The 17,941-nt window shown below is 38.8% G+C and overlaps 1 long non-coding RNA gene across 1 annotated transcript in view; it reads left to right on the top strand.

Annotated features, from left to right (window-relative positions):
- The window catches only part of LOC110269737, a 20,999-nt gene extending 4,157 nt beyond the window's left edge, over positions 1-16,842 (top strand). The window contains exons 2-3 of the long non-coding RNA XR_002358501.1: positions 7,309-7,311; positions 16,765-16,842. This is a non-coding gene — a long non-coding RNA (uncharacterized LOC110269737). The remainder of the gene's footprint in view (positions 1-7,308; positions 7,312-16,764) is intronic.

Below are 17,941 nucleotides of genomic sequence, written 5' to 3'. Positions count from 1 at the left end.
ACTAGGGTTTACAAAAGTAAGTAATTGATGCATAAATCCACTTTCGGGGCCCACTTGGTGTGTTCTTGGGCTGAGCTTGAGTGTTGCACGTGTAGAGGTCCTTCTTGAAGTTGAACGCCAGCTTTTGTGCCAGTTTGGGCGTTGAACTCCACTTTGCAGCTTGTTTCTGGCGCTGGACGCTAGAATTGGGCAGAGAGCTGGCGTTGAACGCCAGTTTGCGTCGTCTAAACTCGGAAAAAGTATGGATTATTATATATTGCTGGAAAGCCCTAGATGTCTACTTTTCAACGCAATTGGAAGGGCGTCATTTTGAGTTCTGTAGCTCCAGAAAATCCATTTTGAGTGCAGGGAGGTCAGAATCCAACAGCATCAGCAGTCCTTCTTCAACCTCTGAATCTGATTTTTGCTCAAGTCCCTCAATTTCAGCCAGAAAATACCTGAAATCACAGAAAAACACACAAACTCATAGTAAAGTCCAGAAATGTGAATTTAACATAAAAACTAATGAAAACATCCCTAAAAGTAACTAGATCCTACTAGAAACATACTTAAAACAATGCCAAAAAGCGTATAAATTATCCGCTCATCAGTTACAAACTGGCGTTTAACTCCAAGGAAGATCTCTACACGTGAAAGCTTCAATGCTCAGCCCAAGCACACACCAAGTGGGCCCGGAAGTGTATTTCTTCATCATTTACTCATTTCTGTAACCCTAGTAACTAGTTTAGTATAAATAGAAGTTTTTACTATCATGTTAAGGGTCGAATCTTTGGATTATCTTTTGATCCTTTGATCACATTTTGGAAGCTGGCCATTCGGCCATGCTTGGACCTTATTCTTATGTATTTTCAATGGTAGAGTTTCTACACACCATAGATTAAGGTGTGGAGCTCTGCTGTTCCTCATGAATTAATGCAAAGTACTATTGTTTTTCTATTCAATTCAAGCCTATTTCTTCTCTAAGATATTCATTCGCACACAAGAACATGATGAATGTGGTGATTATGTGACGCTCATCATCATTCTCACTTATGAACGCGTGCCTGACAAACACTTCCGTTCTACATGCAAACAAGCTTGAATGTGTATCTCTTAGCCTTCTGATCGTGAGATCAGAGTCTTCGTGGTATAAGCTAGAACTATTGGCGGCCATTCTTGATGTCTGAAAAGTCTAAACCTTGTCTGTGGTATTCCGAGTAGGATCTGGGTAGGGATGGCTGTGACGAGCTTCAAACTCACGAGTGCTGGGCGTAGTGATAGACGCAAAAGGATTACTGAATCCTATTCCAGTATAATCGAGAACCGACAGATGAATAGCCGTGCGGTGATAGCGCATCTTGGACCACTTTCACTGAGAGGATGGGAAGTAGCCATTGACAATGGTGATGCCCTACACAAAGCTTGCCATAGAAAGGAGTGGGAATGATTGGATGAAGACAGCAGGAAAGCAGAGGTTCAGGAGGAACGAAAGCACCTCTATACGCTTATCTGAAATTCTCACCAATGACTTACATAAGTATCTCTATCCCATTTTACATTTTATTTATCTTTTAATTATTAAAACTCTATAACCATTTGAATCTGCCTGACTGAGATTTACAAGGTGATCATAGCTTGTTTCAAGCCGACAATCTCCGTGGGATCGACCCTTACTCACGTAAGGTTTATTACTTGGACGACCTAGTGCACTTGCTGGTTAGTTGTGTGAAGTTGTGACAAAGTGTGTGAATTACGTTCTGAGCACCAAGTTTTTGGCGCCATTGTTAAGGATCACAATTTCGTGCACCAGCACGCATGGACGACGCAGACGCGTGCCTAGCACAAAACGCAAGCGACGCGTATGTGTGACTGACGCGTACGCGTGACAAGGAAAAAACTCCAAATGACGCGCACGCGTGACTGACGTGTACGCGTGACAAGGAAAAACTCCAAATGACGTGCACGCGTGACCCACGCACACGCGTGACGGACGCCACGTGCAGAAAATTGCAGAAGTTGCCCCCAGCGATTTTTGGACCCTTTTTCGGCCTAAATCCAAGCCCAGAAACACAGAATAGAAGCCAGAGAATGGGGAAATCAATAGACACAATTCATACAATATTCATAATTCACAATTTTAGGTTTTAGATGTAGTTTTAGAGAGAGAGAGAGAGGCTCTCTCCTATCTCTTAGGTTTTAGGATTAGGATTTCTTTTACTTTATGGTTATTTCTTCAATTCAGTTTCAATGTTCTTTTAATTTATGTTCTCTTCTACTTTTATTTATTCTAATGCTTTTACTTGTTAATTACTTATGTTACCAAATTGGCTTATGAACCTTCCCATGTTAGATTTGAATTTATGTTTAAATGCAATTTGATATATTTCAGATTTATGATTGCTTTCTTCTATTTATGATATAAATAATTTGGATTTTTTTTCCTTTTGGCTATGCTTGAGTAATTGGTGACACTTGAGTTGTCAAACTCAACAGTTGATTGACTATTGGAAATCGCTGATTGATTTGGATCCCTCTAAAGCTAGTCTTTCCATAGGAGTTGACTAGGACTTGAGGAATCAAGTTGATTAGTCCACTTGACTTTCCTTTATTTAGTAAGGGTTAACTAAGTGGGAGCAATAAACAATTCTCATCATACCTGATAAGGATAACTAGGATGGGATTTCCAGTTCTCATACCTTGCCAAGAGTTTTTCTAATTAAAAATTTATTTTCTTCCAATTAATCATTCTTTCATTCAAGGCTTTTTATTTTAATTACATAAAAATTTTCATTACTTTAATTTATAATTATTTATTTGCCCATTGCCCAAACTCAAAATTCCCCAGAAAACTCATAACCAATAATAAATACACCTCCCTGCAATTCCTTGAGAAGACGACCTGAGGTTTAAATACTTCGGTTATAAATTTTATTTAGTTTTGTTACTTGTGGCAACCAAAGTTTTTGTACGAAAGGATTCTCTGTTGGTTTAGAAAATATACTTACAACGTGATTATTTTTATAAAAATTCTTTACTGGCAGAAAATCCGTTCATCAAAATGGCACAGTTGCCAGGGAATTGCAATTGTGTGCCTTATTGGTTATTGTAAATATTTTCTTTTGCTTGTTTATTTGATTTTATTTTTGTTTTTAATTTTAATTTTTATTAGCTACTATGAGTTCTCACCCCCGTCGCTTTGAGTTTGGTTCTAATGTTATTATAAGGAATGGAAGCTATAACAGGAACATGCATCAAGGTCAAAACAATCACAGATAGACGGAGCCACGAGGATCTGATCAACCCTTTCGGCAACAACACCCTCCAAGATACCATGGACAACGACCATTCTACAATGCATACCAAGACAATAGTTATGGTGGACCCCTTCGTGACAAACCACCTCCACCAACTTACTATGGTCAAGAACCATTTCGAGGTGCATACGAAGATGACAGATATGGTGGACCCCCTTGTAGTTACCAACAAGCTCCATCATATGCCTATGAACCACCTCCTCAACATAGCTTTGAACCACCATACTCACAAGCCACCTACAACCGTTCACCTCCATATAACCCCAACTTTTATCCATCCCAATTCCAATCCAATTATTCCCAAGAACCACCACTCCCATATGCACCATATCCATGTCCATCAAACCAAGTATCACAGGATCATCTCAAGGACACAGTGAACCAATTTCATGTAACCCTTCATCAATTGGAGCAAGTGATAAATCGATTAGCCCCCAGTACGAAGGAGACACTAGAAGCTCCGGTAGACAATAAAGAGCATGACTTTGTACTGGAACAAGTGGAGGAAGCCCAGATTATCGAAGAAGAAGAATCGGTTGAAGATTTAGGAGACACTAAACCTCCATAGGAATCAAGAGTTGTGGATAATTTCGCCCAGAAATTTGCAATTGATGCTAAGGAGGATAGTGCACAACCCCCAAGGCATGTATCTTATGAAGATCTGGAAGGAACAAATCAAGAAGCAAGTTTCCTTGGTAACTATAATCATGAACTAAGCTCTCCTAATAATGGACTTGCATCCGCAATTGAGTTCTTTGAGATTGAAGAATCTTCCCCAAGCGAATATGAAGATGATGTGGAGGTAGATTTTTCTCAACCCCTAACTTATGACTTGAGTGATGAGGAAGAAATTGAAGACTTTGATCAAGACATGGTTGCAATTGAAGAGATTTGTCCGGAATTGGAAGAATTCATAGAGGAGTACAAGGAAGTGGAGCTTGAAGAACCACTGGAAACACCTCTCCCACGGCCATTACCACCAAATACAAACTTCAAGTGGGTAAAATCCTTAGCCTTCATCTTTACTTTTCGACTTGAATATGGCTTACTTGAAACAGATGGCCAGCTTAGCGCTCTCTGCGGCTTTAAGAGTAAGAGGGAAATGGTTAGTAATGGAAGTTTTTATCCAAGGTTCAATACGGTTCCACGCTCCGATTGGAAATGCAAGGATTGGTATAGAGCTCGATTTAATGGGTTTCAGAAGACATTTGGGTATCTCAGTGGAAATTCAAGTTGCATACCGCCCGGCTGGAAAAATGAAAATCAAGACAAAAACGGGTACAAAAGCAAGGTTTGGGATCCTGGGATTCATTCTAATAATCAATACCCTGGAGCCTAAAAACCTGCTTTGACTTGCTCAAAGGCTTTACGTGCCTAGTATGGGACCCCGGAGGATATTGGAATTGCAAAGGGTGGTGGAAATTTTTGGATGAGTCCAAACACAAGCCACCATGACAATGAGCTCATCAAAGGTCCAACTTAAGGACTTTAACTAAAAGTGCTAGGTGGGAGACAACCCACCACGGTATGTTCGTTCCTTTTTCAATTTTAATTTTATTTTGTTTTATTTGTTTCTAGTTTAATTTTATTTTATTTTATTTTTCCTAGAATCATTCATCAGCATCTGCATCGTGCATACTGCATAAAAAAAATTTCACCCCACACGTACGCATGGGCCACGCGTGGGCGTCAACTCTAAATCGACGTCACAATCCAACGCCCAAAAAGTTGGGTTGGAATCATGTGGCTGTTATGCGTTAGGCATAATTTGGGCCATGCGTTCGCGTCATCGAAGCGAACGCATCACTTTCACTTAACACACACCACGCGTAAGTGTGGGCAACGCGTACGCGTCGGGTGGAATTTATTGTCCCCTTAATTGAAACAGAGAGTTGCGCCAAAACGACGCTGGAATTGTGCGTTTAGCACAATTCTGAGTGACGCGTACGCGTGCTTCACGCGTACGCGTCACTTTCGCATTTTTGCCTCATCCACGCGTTCGCGTGACACACGCGTCCGCGTGGACTTGAGTCCACTTAACCCAACCCACGCGGAACCCTAGCCCCCCCGCGTCACCATGCGTCAATGACGCGTTCGCGTCATTGCCTTTTCACCATAACCACACGTTCGCGTGACCCACGCGTTCGCGTGGATTCAACACTAACCCCCAACCCACGCGAAACCCTACCCCTTTCGCGTCCCAAAACCCTCTCCCCTCTTCCCTCCACGACCCCAGCCCCATACTCGAGCCGCCCCAGTACCGCCGCCACCACCCAGGACCTCCGGCCGACCACCCCCCCCCACAACCCTCACCCTCCTCGCCCCCTTCTTCTTTTCTCCCCTCCATACCCCTCTTTCATCCCCTGCCTCCACCAAGGACCGTCGTCGCGCCGCACTACCACCACCGCAGCACTCCGTGCACCACCGTGCCACCCACACACCACCTTCTCTCTGCATTCAATTTCTGTTATTGCACCCACCAGGTTCTGCCACACACCGATTCCTTTCCCAGTTAGTTAGTTAGTTGCATATTTTTCAAATTCTGTTCAAATTAGGATAGTTAGAGACACATAATCGTAGTAGATTTTAGGTGGTTAGGTAGCTAGGATGTGGTTAGTGGATTTAGGTATGATAATTGCGCCGTTCTTGCCACTTGTTTTATCTATTTTCACAATTTTTGAATCTGCTGTAATGATGATACTGTTCATATGCTGTTCTTTACTGTTTAATGCTGTTGTTACACTATTCAAACTGAATTGCATTTCTTGCTGCAAATTGAGTTTGTTTATTCTGAATTCATGTGACTTGCTATTTATTACTCTTTTCTGCACTACTTTATTATCATATGAACTGTTTCTGTTGCTGTTTATTACCTGGGAACGTCCAATTTTTAGCCGGAATGCTGCCCAATTTTTTTCTGCAAATTGTTTCACTCAACTCTCATTCATGATTTGGCTTTGGCACTTTCAAGTTTTGCACTAATTGGTTTCAACCAAGCCAATTCATGGATGAATGGGCTAGCATTCTTATTCTTTCTGGTTCCCTTATTCGTTATTTCGCATTATTAATGATTTCATTTTCATTTTGCAATTCTTATATGATTTATCATCAATAAACTGCAATCTTTGCTTGAATGTGAGTTGCTTGTTCTTCTTCAAGTTTGTGCAATTTTTGTTAATTAAGAACCATAACACCATGCCACTTACTTTAACTTCACTTTTTACCTCTTAACTGCATTAACTTTCTAACTTCTCTTTTAGTTTTCAACTAACCACTTTCAAACCACTTCAAGGCATGATTACTGTTGTTCTTGATTAACAAGAATTCTGCATATCATAGATTCTGGATTGTGATTTTTATTCTCTGACTTTTAACTTGAATACAGTCCAAAATTTTACACATATTTAACTCACTTCTTGCTTATATTGCTCTTTTATTCATCTTTTACCCCTCTATGCTTACATTGTTCACATACTATTTGCTTACTTGTTTTCCTGCTTTAGTTTAATAAACTGTATCCTGTAACTTCTGCTTTTCAGGATGTCAGACCCAAAAGGTAAAGGGAAAACCAAAGCAACCACTGGCAAAAGGAAAAGAGGCGAATCCTCTACCACTATTTTGGATATCCTCCATGATGATTCCTGGCGGGAGAAGAATTTTACCCCGCAGGAAAATGCTAACTAGCTAGTGCCTGCCACAAACCCAGTCAAGTTTACCAACAGATACTGTAAACTGAAGTATCCGGTCTTTACAACTTCAAGGAACCTATACCTGGAAAAGACCCTCAAAATTCCAGAAGAACTACAACAATACACCTCAGAACAAATAAAACAGAGAGGCTGGTTCTTCCTTGAGAGGAACTTGACTGAGGTCAATGCATCTTGGGTCAGAGAATTTTACTGCAACTATTTTAAAACAACCCTGGATGCAGTACAGCTCAGAGGGAAGCAGATTCTGGTTACTGAGGAAGCAATTGAAGATATCCTCCAGCTCCTACCTAAATCAGATCAGCCAGATGGTTATCAGCAGGCTGAGGAGGATATGAGATTTATGAGGTTTGACTAGGACGCAGTAAAGCGGACTATAGCTCTTGATCCTACTGTCACATGGGTCATGGGCAAGTCAACATTGGCCCCAAGGGGAATAAAGATTATCTATTTGAATGATGAGGCTCGGCTATGGCAGCAAATTCTGAGTAACTACGTGATGCCGAGCACTCATGAGACTGAGGTGCCGATCGCCATGATCACTCTTATCTGGTGTGTGATGGAGGGCAAGGACATGTACTTTCCCAGATTTATCTGGTACTATATATCCAGGGTCCATGTCAGAGGCACTCTACCCTTCCCATATTTGATCACTCAGCTGGGCCGCCGAGCTGAGGTACCCTGGGAGCTTGCAGATGAGAAGCCAACCGCCGCCGACTGCAAAAAGATTATCCCACACAGCAAGAAGTTCCAGGCTTTGGGCTACAGACCTCCCTTTCTCACTGCCTCCGCTGAGGCAGCCACGTCTTCTGCTGCCCCTTTAGCACCTGCTGCACCAGCCACCACCACAGCACCCTCACCTGCTTCAGAGCCCATCTACCACCTCGTGCACCGCCTATTTGACCGGTTGGATCAGATGGAGTGTCGCAACCAGTGGCAATATGAGAGATCTGAGTGTCACAGCAAGCAACGCTATGAGCATTTAAAGTTGATGATCCGATCGGGCCACCATGACATCCCCTCCGAGCCTGACACAGCATCGGAGCCATATGAGGAGGAGGCGGATGATCATGAGGAGGAGGCACGTGCAAAGCACCAGCAGGCAGCATCCCAGCAGATAGAGCCCCAGCATGAGGAGCCTCCGCAGACACAGCCATCAGACTCACAGGCACCGATACAGGCAGAGCCGCATGCACTATCACTACCAGAGCCCACAGAGACACCAGCAGCACATCCTTCCGGAGATGCCACTTCTTCACACCAAGCATGATTGAGCATCGGGGATGATGCTATTATTTAAGTGTGGGGAGGTCGCCATCTCCGGCGAACTTTATTTTTGGTGAACCACTTTCAGACTCTCTTTATCCTATTTTTATTTCTTTTTTTGTATTTTATTTTATTTTATCTTATTTGTCTCTCCGTACTTGCACATTTTCTTTTACTGTATTTCTATTTACTTTATTATATTTTGCACTTTGGTTTATATATATATCTTAAATATTTAGTTTAATTTGCACTTTTAGCTTATTAGTTGTGATATAGAAAATATGGATTAATTAGTTTAGTTTACCCTTTTAGCATATGATAATTTGGTTTAATTGAAAATAAAAAGAGTAAACTAGAAATTTTAGTTTTTCAAAATCACAACAATCCACACACCATATATATATAGCAATAAATGTTGGTTAATTGACAATATTTTTCAAGGAAAATACTTATTTTTATAGGAGCCATTCAAAGATTCACATTGAGTTGAATGGAAACTCTTGATTTCTACTTGCATGATATACATAACTGATATATGGTTTTTGAGCTAAAGAACACACAACCCGTGAGTTTTTGAGCTTAATTGCATGGTTACATTTAACCATAATTTTCATTCTTGTGTGTTTCGCCCTTCTTTTCTTTGCTTGCAATCTTTACTTTGTTTCAGTATATATGTCCAATATAGAATGTATTTACATACTTGCATATGATTGAGGCCATTACTTGTTTTGCTCACTTATCCCAAATAAACCTACCCTTTAATGTCACCCTTGTTAGCCCCCTTGAGCCTTTTAACCCCCTTCTGTTCTATGACCACATCACTAGCTTTAAGCAGAAAAACAAATTAAAAATCCCAAATTGAATCTTTGGTTAGCTAAAGATAGAGATTATGTATCAACTTAGTGTGGGAAAACTGTGGGAACTTGGGTTGATAGGAAGGTATTAACTCTATAAATCATTTGAAATTTGGGAGCATACTCATGTGAAACCAAAATAATTAAAATACCATGTACATTGATATGTTATGTTTATGTTTAAAAAATCCCTTTTAATTAAATAAATAAATAAGGGGGCAAAATTACCCCATTATTAAGTTTGATAGAAAAATCAATGCACATGGGATAAAATCAAAAATAAAATTGGTACATGAGTATGTGATACAAAAGTGGGAAAATTATGGGAAGTTAGGCAAATTTTAAAAGTTGTATAGAGTATGTATATGTTAGGTGACATCTTAGACTAATCAAGGATTCAATTTATAGCTCACTTAGCCTTATATATATACCCTCACCTTCACCTTAGCCCCATTACAACCTTGAAAAAGACCTCATGATGTTTGCATGTATACATTATATATTTGTTGATTAGTTAGATGAAGAACAAAGTTTTAGAAAGTATGACTATGGAAGAATAGAGTGATTAACCTTAAACACTGAGTGATTAGAGAGTAAACACAAATCCAGTGAGGGTTCAATAGCTCATTTTCATATATCCATGTTTAATTATTGAATTGTCTTGTAAGTTTGTGAACTCTTTTAATTAACTCAACTCAATTGTGAATATGTTTTAATATGATTTGGCCTTAGTTGTACACATATGATTCCTTGAAAATATGAATCAATTTAACCACATGTAAGCTTTATATATATAAGTGGATAGTAATTAGAATTGAATGATTCATGTAGGTAGCTTGCATTTAGAATAGATTGCATTGCATAAGATTCCACCATTCTACCTTCACTCTTTTCTCTTGGATTTAGCATGAGGACATGCTAATGTTTAGAGGGTCAGAATGTAGAGTCATGGTCATTCTTCTTATCCTACCTTCGGCAGCACGTAACGCCTCAACCAGTATTATAGTCATATCAGATAAGCACAACGGGATCAAGGCTGCACTAGAGGCTCCTGATGGAGGTTGGCTTCCGCCTAATCCATACAGGACATTCTGTATTTGACACATGGCGGTGAACTTCGCCCTCAGTTTTAAGGGCAAGGATGCTAAGAGGTTTCTGATGAATGCTGTTTATGCGAAGACCGAGGTCAAGTTTGACTACTGGTTTGACATCCTCTACTCTGAAGATCCAGCCATGTGTGATTGGGCTAATTGGATTGACTATGCATAGTGGACTCAGCATCATGATGACGGTAGGAGATTCGGGCATATGACTACAAACATCTCGAAGCGTGTAAACTCAATTCTGAAGGGGGTAAGGAACCTTCCGGTTTGTTCGTTGGTGAAGTCCACCTATGGAAGATTGGCAGAGCTTTTTGTTTGTAAAGGAAGAGAGGCAGAGGCACAATTAGGAACCAGACAGCGGTTTAGTCAGCATCTGATGAAGCCAATTGAGGCTAATCTGAAGGCCTCAAGGTGTTTCACGGTGACTTTGTACGACAGGGACAATTCTGAGTTCACTGTGGCTGAGAGCACGCCGACAAGTAGCTTTTCACTTGGCTCTTATAGAATGTCCCTCATGGACCACACCTGTGATTGCGGGTATTTCCAGGATCTTCATTATCCATGTCGCTATGACTTATCGTGCTGTGCATACTCACGTTTGGATTGGTCAATTTATGTCCATGAGGTGTATCGCCTCAACTCGTTGCTCAATACCTATCGGTTGGGGTTCATCCCTCCAAGGCCTGAGGGATTTTGGCCACCGTACGATGGTCCAACAATCATCTCTGATCCCTCGGGAAGGTCACTGAATATCTTCTGCATCCAAGTGCACTTCATAGTGAACTTGTCGATGCATTCCGGTGACGGAAACACACCCAACAACTCCTCGAACCAAGCCCATACCGGACGGCCCTCCCTCAATGTATCGCTCAAAGTCCGTCAGTTATCTGCTGACATACTGACCATTGATCGGGAGCCCCAGATGGTAGGCTACATTCTGTAGTGTAATCGTGCACTCACCGAATGGCAGATGAAAGGTATGAGTCTCCAGACGCAATCTCTCCACAAATGCATTGACTAATGGCTCATCAAACCTAAACCAATGGTCGTTGAGCCTCATGAGTTGGGCCAAGCCAGCCATCTGGACGTACGGCATGATCCTATCGTCTAACGGCATACCATGTTTCCTCCTCATGCTCGAGATACAACAGTGGGGTTGAATGACGTTGAAAGGATTCTCTTAGAATCATAACACTTTACAAAACAACATTCACCTAAAACGGATAATATTAATCGAAAATACTTTAACCAGATTTACATTAAATTCTAACATAACATAGTTTCCATACTATTTATGGAATATAGCTAAACCATTTAGTATATTCCTACAATTGTCGCGCCTCATTAATTTAACATTTCATAAATCAAATTTTTTAAATAAATTAAATCATTCTATACTCTAAGTCAATCTTTTACTGCCTACATAATCGAAAACATGATATCCAAATTACCTTAAAATTTTCTATCCCTATATGAATACTCTAACTACTATTTGAGGTTTAAAGAGTCTATTAATTATAATATTCAAGTTCTAAACGGTTTAATATCACTAACAATTCTCTAATACATTACTACCCCTAAATCAATACTCTAACTACTACTTTAAGTTTAGACATTCTAATAATTCTAATAATCAAGTTCTAAGCGACTCAATATCACTAACAATGATTTATTTCTTATAGAAAATAAAAAAATAATTTACTAACCTCGTCACGCACGCTACCAGCAATATGTGTGACTCCATCCAACCGATAGATTCGATTTGGGTTGTCCTCCATTTGTTACGGTATCAAACTTGTAGAATAGCCTCACTTTCTCTGGATTTTCGGATGTGGTGGGATATGGTGGTGAAATGTAATTCGAATAACCTAAATTCGAAATTTATATATTGCGGAAATGAGAGTAAATCGAATTAGGTGTTATAGATTTACATTGGAGGCAAGTTACATGTAAATCGAATTGTGCTGTTTCGATTTACTTTTCATGTGAAAACCATGTGCTAATTCGACGCCACCTGTTTCAATTTACTATGGGTGAGCTAAAACCGTGTGCTCTCCTAGTAAATCGATTCTGCCTGTTCGATTTATACCTCCACATGCTAAATCAAAATGCAATAATTCGATTTACTATTGATTCTTGTAAATTGAAAACTCCTCATTCGATTTATAAAGTTACATGCTTTAGGGACATGCACGTAACGTATTTTTGTTTGGGTGATTCCTGTATTTTTTGCATGCCATTGGTTTAATTGGGTGACTTACCCTAAAAAATATATCATTAAGATTAAACATTCTTTTTGTATAAATTTTAAGATGATAACAAAATACTAGGTGTCTAATTGATTAAACCTATACTTCATATGCTAGTACCAAAAATCACACACATTATTTGTTTCCTTCAAGTTCAAGAACCTATAATTTTAAGCACTTATATAGACTTATGCTCATCCTGGTGTCATGAATATTTACGAGAATAAAACCTCTAAAATTTTCGATTTGAGTGGCATCACTCTTATATTCATATAGGTGAAATCATTTGATAAATAATATTATCATTCCATTAAGAGTTTTAACTCACCCTCATAATTTATTGTGAATAGCACTAAATTCTATATCTTAGTGCTCCAATTGTTAAATAACTTGTTAATACCCATTAAACCTTGAAACTAGTGGTCTACTAGAATGAAGTTGGGTTCCCATCATTTAACAACAATAGGTTTTTGTCCCATTTTAGCCATTGTCTCTTTGATTTTATCTTTTGACAAACTTTAAGTCAAAGAGTCTGTTAAATTCCCTTGAGATCTTAAATAAGTGATGGTAATTATACCATCAACTATTACTTACCTCACAAAATCATGTCTCAAACTTATGTCTATACTTTCTATTATAAACCTTTTATATGTTCGAGACATGATTGATTCACTATCATAGAAGATAGAAATTGATGTTGTCTACTGTGGATGCAACTTATATCATATAAAAATTTTCTTAACTATTTTGCTTCTTTATTTGTGGCTAATAAAGCTACAAACTCAGCTTCCATAGTAGAATTACTACAAGATTTTGGGTCTATGGCCACGATTTCTTTTCACAATTTTATAGAGAGACTATGGTCACGGTTTTTTACCGTGACGATAAAAATAGCTATGGACACGATTTTTAAAAAAAGGGTGGCCTAATAGGCTTTACGGTCACGATTTTGGAGGGTGACCTAAAGGAGTCTATGGTCACGATTTTTTGGGGTGACCAAAAAGGGTCTATGGTTATGGCTTTTCAAAAAAGGGTGAGCTAAAAGGGCCTATGGTCACGATCTTGGGGGTGACCTAAACATATCTATGGTACGATTTTGGGAGATTATCTAAACGGGTTTATGGTCACAGTTTTTTAAAAATTGGTGATCTAAAAGGGTCTATGGTTATAATTTTGGAGGGTAACCTAAAGGGGTCTATGATCATGATTTTAGGGGTTAACCTAGTCACAGTTTTGTGGGGTGACCTAAAGGTGTCTATGATTACGGTTTTAGGGGTGGCCTAAAAGGGTCTATGGTCACGGTTTTTTGAAAGGGTGACCTAAAAGGGTCTATTATAACACCCTATCACATAGAGCTTTACGCTTAAGTCGTAAAATAGAGGTGGTGTGGTATTATGATCTCTAAAAGAAAATATAATACGTTTAATAATTGAAAGAATGTAGTATTCTAAGAGCCTTGAAGAATAGGTAAAGCAAAATCGCAAATATATATATTGAAAAATAGGTAAAACAACATCGTAAAATTAAAAGCGCAACGCTCAGGAAAAAGGATTACTTGCAAGAGTACACAATATCAAGCTTCGAACTAAGCTTGCGAAGCTAAGGCTGGCCAGAGAATATCATACATATACATATAAGAAACCATAACCCAAAATACATAAAAGTAACCCTAATTCTCCATAAACCTCTATGAGGTGCAACAGTAAAGCATATATATATATATAGGGAGAGTCTATACATATAGATATAACAAAATGGAACAAAATATCAAATCCCAAAAGCCCACTTCGCTACAGAGAATTCCAGACGCCTAGTGAGGTGCCTCTCGAACTGCATCTGAAAAACACAAATATCCGTAAGAAATGAGAACCAAGGGTTCTCAGCATAGTAATGGTGACGCATATATAAGATATAAGGTCCTGGAAAAGCCAGAGGCAATCTTAGAACGCTGACACTCAAATTATAACACTTAAAGAATTAGAATAGAAACCATAAATAAGGGTGGTTTTCTAAAGATTCCTAAACTTAACCAAATACTTTAACCTAACCCCCAATCATCAACTTTCCTCCGAAACCTCCAACTCTGAGTGACCCATACAGACAAGCAAGCAGACAATAACAAGTACAATTAGGATACAAGTAATACAGATAGCAAGTAAGATAATTAAGCATATTAAAGTCACATAGGCACTCCCAATTAGAGCATAAGCAAGCAATTCAAACATATGCATATGATGCATGACTGTCCTATGACTGATGAGTCTCATCTGTCGATTATCAAGCCAACCCGACAAGTCCGGCTGCTAAACCCTGGACTGTCCCTCGACACGCATCCCCAAGAGTTTATGCATAGCTTTTTCTCATTCATAGATATAAATTTTTCTCATTGGGGGATATCCTTCCTGGAAATTTATACGTGCCTGGTCACCCTTATGTCGTAGGGTCAACACAGTATCAAGTCTCAACCTAGAGAACGTGGTGGCAAGCCACTGCTCGTTTACCTAGGAAAACTCGTATCTCAGATAATCATTTCATATTCATTCGTAAACATTTCATAATAATTCATTATGGTCATAACATCACTTATACATCATATATTTGCACCTTTGTACATATTCATCATAACCTGGAGCAAGTGGGGCGAACCACACCCTTGCATCTACCTGGGGAGCCTCTATACTAACCAACCTGGAGCAAGTGGGCCGAAACCACAACCCTTACGTTTACCCAGGAGGTACGTTCTCATATGCCCAGGAAGAACAAAGGAGGAGATCCTATCCTACCACCATCTCGCTAGCGGCGATTTTACAATACTAGGAGGAACAAAGAATGGGATCCTCACCTTCCACCATCTCCTGGGGTCGCGCTTTCAAGAAAGAGTGCTCAGATGTAACATTTATTCCTTTCTTTAATCAGCTTTATCATTATCAAATATATATATATGTATGCAACCTATCTCCTCACACCTTATTCATTACTTCTCAAGCTTTCTTCATCTCCAAGTTACCACCCCCTTCTAACTTCTTCTCATCAATCAACACACAACTAAGGTTTGGAGGCTAAAAGAGTAAAAATAGAGGTTTAGAGGTTCGAAATTAGTTTTAAAAACATAAAATCCACTTTGCTAAAAAACAGGGTCACGTGTACGCGTGGGTGAGTTTTTTCCTGCTTACGTATGCAAGCACCCTACTCGCGTACACGAGATGCCCAGCCCAAAAGGGTTGGTTGCGTTACGTGCAGGTGGTCGCGTATGCAAGATATGCAGAGTGGCAAAAATGTTAAATGCTGAAGAATTTTAGTTTTGCACTCCGAACTTCCGACGCGTATAACTTTTTCGTTTTAAAATATTTTTTATCTGTTCTTTAAACGACATAAACTTCATGGACCCAATTTTCATATGAAACAAGTTTGAAACAATTTGGGGGTTTGGAAGCTGAGTTATGGCTCGCCGAAGTTCGACCAAAAACCAGTTTTTCACAGAATCTTCCAAACCTCTATTTTCACAAAATATCAATCACTAACCATATCCACTCAACAATACCCTACACCAAAACATACCAAAATCATAGTAACACAGCCCAACACCCTATCATAACCAATCATACCTCAATTTCTAAACAATCTCATACAAATCCATCAAGCTTAACTTCAATAATCAACAACTATCATTCATTTAAATCATCATCTCATCAACTATCCACTACATTCATATCATTAGCCAACACCCAATTATCCACAACCAAAATTAACACATATTATATTAACCAAACTCACTAAACATGTATTAAACATACAGTTCAACTTATCCTATGTCGTCTAGCCTATGTTTTCATGACACCGTACATATTATATACGAGAAACTAAAACCATACCTTTGCCGATTTCCTCGTATAACCCAAGGCAACATAATTAAGTAAGCTCACGAGCCTCCAACACCCAAAATTCCGCAACCAAGACCCAATCAACTCCAATGATTTCAGCCACCAAGGGTTTGTTCTAAGAGCTCCAATTCACTGATTCAAACTCCAATTTAACATAAATTCAATCTAATTCATACAATTCACTAAATTATCACTAGGGTATACAAAATTGGACAAACCACAAGAGTTTAGAGTTTTCTTACGTTACCCATTGATGATTGGAGTATAATCCAATAATTATCCAATGTTAAATTGCACCTAAACCCCCCAAAATCATCAAAATCAATCAAAACTCAAACCAATTTTGTGGAGAAAGGGGGCACCGAGATCTGGGCACGAATTATAGAGAGACTTATCATTTTGTTTGGAAAGAATTGAAGAGGACTCTGAGACAAACACGTGGCCACAAACATCTCGTCAATCGGAGCTTCGGATTGAAAGTTATGGAAGATTGAATGTTGGAGTGAATAGTGAACAAAGGGCTTGTGTTTCTTGCTCCCTCTCTTACTGAAAGAGCAAAACCGTTGTCTTAGAAATTTCTTCTCGGTTAGAGAAAATAACTATGTTGCAAGTATAGTTGCAAACTGACAAGTAATGCTCAATTCAAAGTTTAGTTTTGGTTGTCACAAGTCCAACCCATTAAAAATTATCAAGAGTATTAGTCCCGGGTCGTTCTCCCTAGGAATTGCAATCGAATGCCCAATTATTGGTTATGAGGTTTAAGGGGGGTTGGGTTGATAAAACTAGAAATAAAAAAGGCAAGAAATGTAAATCAAATAACTAAAGAAAGTAATTACTAAAGAGAGACATTCATGGCAAGGATTGAGAATCTAGGCTTTCTATCTTAGTCATTAATCATCATACAATGATTAACAAGAGTTAATTCTATTTCGTCATCTCCAACATAGGAAGAATGTATAATGTTATCTTCATATAGAAAGAGAGTCAAACAGGACTAGTTAATCTCAATCCAAAAGTCCTAATCAACTTACTAATTGAATTATCAAGATATTAGAGTCAATGGAAACAATATTAACCAACAACTCTAGATCACCAATCTAAATTGGATATCAATGACTCAAGATTGTCGAATTTTTCTTTCCAAGCCAAGAATGCTCAAAAACTACTCTAACATCCAACCAAGCATTTTGTCAAACACTTGGAAGGCATAAAAGGAAAACATCATAAAATTGCAAGAAATGTAAATCAACAACTACCTAATGCAAGAAATTAACAATAGCAACAACTCAATTAAACAATAAAGGAACATAAAACATAAATTGTATTAAATAAAAAGGGAAAATTAACAAGAGTGTATGAACATAAAAGTAACCAAAATGAGAAATTAACAGGAAGAAATGGGAAAACCAAGACAATAGAACAAGGAATTGTAGAGAAAATAAGATGGAAACAAGAAACTAAACCTAGATCTAAGAGAAATTAACCTAATTCTAACCTAATTCTAGAGAGAAGATGGAGCTTCTCTCTCTAGAAAACTACCTACCACATGATGCTAAGCTAATCTAATTGCTCCCCCCCCCCCATTTGA

The sequence above is a fragment of the Arachis ipaensis genome, chromosome B03 (genome assembly GCF_000816755.2).
Source record: "Arachis ipaensis cultivar K30076 chromosome B03, Araip1.1, whole genome shotgun sequence".
Classification (NCBI taxonomy): Eukaryota; Viridiplantae; Streptophyta; class Magnoliopsida; order Fabales; family Fabaceae; genus Arachis; species Arachis ipaensis.
Note: the sequence above shows the minus strand (reverse complement) of the source record. Positions and strands in the feature narration are given on the sequence as shown.